This window comes from Lathyrus oleraceus, chromosome 3 (genome assembly GCF_024323335.1).
Source record: "Lathyrus oleraceus cultivar Zhongwan6 chromosome 3, CAAS_Psat_ZW6_1.0, whole genome shotgun sequence".
NCBI classification, from domain to species: Eukaryota; Viridiplantae; Streptophyta; class Magnoliopsida; order Fabales; family Fabaceae; genus Lathyrus; species Lathyrus oleraceus.
Genome location: NC_066581.1, coordinates 469715098 through 469720386, shown reverse-complemented (window position 1 = coordinate 469720386; position 5289 = coordinate 469715098).

The window sequence follows — 5289 nt, the reverse complement described above, 5'->3', positions numbered from 1 at the left end:
TTATCCAGAAGATGGTTGTCACATATAAGGATTGGCATGAGATGCTCCCTTTTGCTTTGCATGGGTATCGTACATCCATACGCAATTCAACAGGGGCAACCCCTTTCTCTCTTGTTTATGGTATGGAAGCAGTGCTCCCCGTAGAGGTTGAGTGAGGTTGAATGGTGTCAAACCAGGTTTGATCAGTTGAATTTGATTGAAGAAAAGAGATTGACTGCCATGTGTCATGGTCAGTTGTATCAGCAAAGGATGAAGAAAGCTTTTGATAAAAAGTTTAGACCTCGAGTGTTCAAAGAAGGTGACCTTGTGCTCAAGAAGATTTTATCGTTCAAGCCAGATTCCAGAGGAAAATAGACTCCTAATTATGAAGGCCCATATGTCGTTAAGAGAGCCTTTTCAGGCGGTGCTTTGATTCTTACAACTATGGATGGTGAAGAGTTCACTCGTCCTGTGAACGCAGATGTAGTCAAGAAATACTTCACCTAAAAAATAAAAGAACAGCTCGCTAAGTTGAAAACCCGAAAGGGCGGCTTAGGCAAAAATGAGCGTCTCGGTGGATTGAAAACCCGAAAGGGCGATCCAGGCAAAAATTAGAGACATAAAAATGAAAGAATTTCCTGATAAGTTGAGTACCCCACCTTGGGGCAACTTATGCAAAAAATAGGGATTATGGCAAGTAACTGCATTCTGCTGATCTTCAGATTTTGAAAACTTGCTTGAGCACAAGGGTTGACATTAGTTCATCCTCATCAGTGGTCAAGAGCACAGTGGATATCGAGAGTTGGTAGAAGGATTAAGGATCATTTGTATTCAATGTAACCTTTTTTCCATGTAAATTACCATTTTCAACTTTGTAAAAAAATCTATGGAGTCTTATCATTTACAGACTACCATCCCATTAAATAAAGTTGAGCTTTTATCCAATTGTTTCTACTCTTATTTATTTCAGCCAATAGTTTTAAAATTTTATTATGATCATTTTGAAATTATTTTTTTTTATCAAAAATCAAGTTTTTTAAATATATAAAAGCAAGAATTTTTCAAAGCAATTAAAAGGAATATCAACAGCATTTTGATGAATAACAAGTCCTTAAGTGTGAAACATCAGAGGTTCCCCAAGAAGTTAATCCTTTGGGTATCCCTAGACGTTTGTGTTGATTCAGTTCCTCGGCAGAGTGTTTGATCCCCAGTGGAATTTTTTTCGTTGTCCCCAGCTGAGTTGGCTGTTTCAGATACCCTGCGGCGTGTTGTTTTCCCCGACAAAGTTTCTGCCTTCCTCAACGGAGTTTGTACATCCACAACGAAGTTTGTATTTCCTCAGCAAGGTTGATATTCAGAGGTGGTTGATCTTCCCCAATAGATCGCATTGGTTTCCCCACCAATCGCCATTCAACTTGCTCCCAGTCAGAGTTTCCTCCTGGTTTCTGAGCAGCTTTTGTTATGATTATTTTTTGTAGGGTTGTCTCCCATTTTTATGGTATTGACCTAAAATTCCCCATAGATTGGATGTTCTGTCCTCAGCACATCTCCTCTTTATTCTCCAGCAGTTGTCTCCATATTTTATGGATTAACCGAGGATTGTACCGAGGCTTCAAATTCTTTGCGACACCTTTGTATCCTTTGTGATCGTTTTGTCAGCATAATCATCATATATACATATACATATACAATCATATAATTTCATAATTGCATACCCTGCATCTTCATATTTGATTTGTTTGAGATTCTTATGGAGGTATTTTATCCCCATACCAAATCTGGTGTTTGTCCTCCTTCAATTGTAGAGTGTCAGCCCCTTAAGCAGAAAGACTTTAACCTTTCTCCTTTTCCCCACTGAGTTTGTTTCCTCGTGGATGGTTGTTATTTCAATTTCCTCCCCAGTTGATTTTCTGGATGGAATTACTCCCCTTGAGTTATGTCCTCATTGGGTTGAGTCTTGATTGACCGTTTTCTTTCTAGCTCTTACCTAGATAGATGCTTTGGTCCCCTGGGAGTCTATTACCCAGTAATTGGTAATATTTTTCTTAGTTTGCAGTTTGTTACTTCTTGCCCACTACCCGGAAAAAGTACCCCTTTTTTTCTCCTCAGTAGAGTCCCTAGTGGATCTATTCCCCAGGAAGTATATCCTTGATATGTTCATCCTAACCGGTGACGGATATCTTTCTTTCCCCTGCCTAAGTCTATCCTTGATATTTCACTTTAACTGGTGACGGGTATTCTCATTCTTTTGGTATTCTACCCAGTAAAAAGGTAGTTGTAATCCCTATTTTGTTCCCCAGAGAGTTAATCCTTGATATGTTCATCTTAACCTATGACGGGTTTTCTTCTCCTTGTGGTTTTCTACCCAGTAACCGGTAGTTGTAAATCCTACTTTTCCCCTGTGTGGAGTCTATCCTTGATATGTTCATCCTAACCGGTGACGGATTTTCTCTTCTATGGTATTCTATCCGGTAACTGATAGATGTAATCCCTATTTTTGCTCCTTATCAGAGTCGATCCTTTATATGTTCATCCTAACCGATGAGGGGTCTTCTCTTTGGTTGGTTTTCTACCCAGTAACCAGTAGTTGTAAATCCTACTTTGTCCCCTATTCAAAGTCTATCCTTGATATGTTCATCCTAACCGGTGACGTATTTTCTCTTTGATTGGTTTTCTACCCAGTAGCCGGTAGTCGTAAATCCTATTTTCCTCCTCGCAGAGTCTATCCTTGATATGTTCATCCTAACCGGTGACGGATTTTCTCTCCGATGGTCTTCTATCCAGCAGTCGATTAATGTAATCCTATTATGTTCAGTTGGTATATCCTTGATATGTTCATCCTAACCGATGACGGGTATCCTCCTTGACATTTCCAGGCAAGTTTATCCTTGATATGTTCATCTTAACCGATGACGGATTTTCTTTCCTGTCGAGTTTATCCTTGATAATTTCAATCCTAACCGATGACGGATACTCTCACCCTTAGTCTTCTACCTAGTAACTGGTAGTTGTAAATCCTATTTTCTGCAGTTTTCCCCAGCAAGGCTATTCTTACCCAGTAACCGATAATGAATTTCCTCTCTTGGAATCCTCAGCGAGTCATCCTTGATATGTTCATCCTAACCGATGACGGATGTTCTCTCTGTCAGATCTTTATTATCTCCTTACCCAGTAACAGGTAGTAGATAATAGATTTCTGCTCCTCCTGTGTTGAAGTTTATTTTCTCCCCAATTGAGTTGAGTGTGTATTTCCTTGGTGAAATCTCTTTTCCCTTGCATGATTCAAGTACTTTAGTGTTATTCTGATCTACTTGTATTCCCTGCAGATGTTGTTTTTCCCCGTCTTTCCATTTTATATGGAATTCCTCGAGTCCCCCAGCAGTTTTTTAAGTCATAGCTTGGCCTACGCATAACCCCTTTAACCCCCCCCCCCTAGAGTCTCTGTCTCCCCAGTGAGTTTTCCTTACAGAATGCTTTGTGCTCTTGCGATTTTCGGTCTCTCTGATTTCTTTTTCCTTTGTGACAATATTTCCCCACAGAGCATTAACTTTTGGGTTCATGTCATATGCATCATGAGGTCTCTTAGGGACCAAAATTTGTTTCTCTATGTTGTTATTTAAGCCCATTCTACTGAGTCGAGTCGAAGATTTTAACCTTCACCTCCTCAGTTAGAATGTCCTTAAATAGGGGCAGCTGTAAGACCCCAATTTTGACCCTAATCATATCGACTTTAATTTCAAAAGACAAAAAGAACTAATAACCTCTCTAAACCTTTTGGCCATTTTGTGCATTTTTCTCTTAACCTTTTCAGAAAAGAGCATTTAGATTTGAGTTATCTTCGGTTGAGATGTAATTCTCTCATTTCCATAATATTTGATTATAAGTCTTTCCATTTATTAGGGGTTAGTGGCATACTTGTTGATTGAATCCAAGTTGGAGCCCTCCTTCGTAAATGTTGTAAAGCATTCATTATCGGTGGATGTTTGGTGGAGTATTCTCCCTTTGATAATGAAAGATATTTAAGATTTTTTTGAAATGAATCCATCCATTTCTTTGAAATTTTTACCATGAACTACGAGGTTTTGATCCCTCATTTTCATGTTGGTATGTAGGCATAAGACCGAAGGTCTTGTCAAACACAAAAATATAATTAATGAATTCTTTTCTCATCCCCTCATTCCTTTTTATGAAACATGATTTTTCAACTAAAACACTTTCACACAAAAAAGGGCTTCTTAGGAGTACCTAGGACACTTTGGGTGCTAATACCTTCCCTCTGTGTAACCAACCCTCTTACCTATAATCTCTGACATTTTATTAGTTTTGATTCAAAAACTTCTTATCTTTGGGTTTTGTTCGTACTTTTTTCCTTTTCCTTTGGAAACAATAAAAGCACGGTGGCGACTCTGGTTTTATTGACATTGAGTTAACCAATAGCTTAGTGGTCATGGATTTATCACTATAAAACCCATATTCTCTTAGTTCATATTTATGCAGATGATATTATTTTCGGGTCTACTAACGAATCTCTTTGTCGAGAATTTTTTAGTTTGATGCATGGAGAGTTTGAGATGTCATTTATGGGAGAGCTAACATGCTTCTTAGGATTTAAAATCAAGCAAGCCGAAGAAGGCACTTTCATAAGTCAAACACAATATTGTTTAGAACTTCTCAAGAAGTTCGATATGAAATATTTGAAGAGTATCTCAACACTTATGGCTTCAAATTTTCTATTGACAAAGATGAAAGAGGGGTGGATTTTGTCGTAACCAGGTATATATGTATAATTGGATCCTTACTCTATTTAACCGCAAGTAGGTCGGATATCATGTTTAGTGTGTGCATGTGTGCTAAATATCAAGCATCTCCTAAGGATTCCCACTTTAAGATCGTAAAACATATTTTGAGGTATCTTAACGGAACCTCTCATCACGGTCTTTGGTATCCTAAAGTTAGTGCGTATAGCTTAGTAGGTTATTCTAATTATGACTTTGTGGGGTGCAAGTCAGATATGAAAAGTACTAGTGGTACATGTAACTTATTTGGAAGTTGTTTAGTTTCTTGGCATAGTAAGAAGCAACATAGCATTGCTCTTTCTACCACTAAGGTTGAATATGTAGTTGTTATGCACAAGTATTATGGCTAAAGCAATAATTGTTAGACTATGATTTAAAACTTGGTTGCGTTCAGATTAAGTGTGATAGTACTAGTGCAATAAGCCTCACTAAGAATCTGGTAATTCATTCACTGATGAAATACATTGAGATCTGGCACCATTTCCTTAGAGACCATGTGGAAAAAGGGGATGTT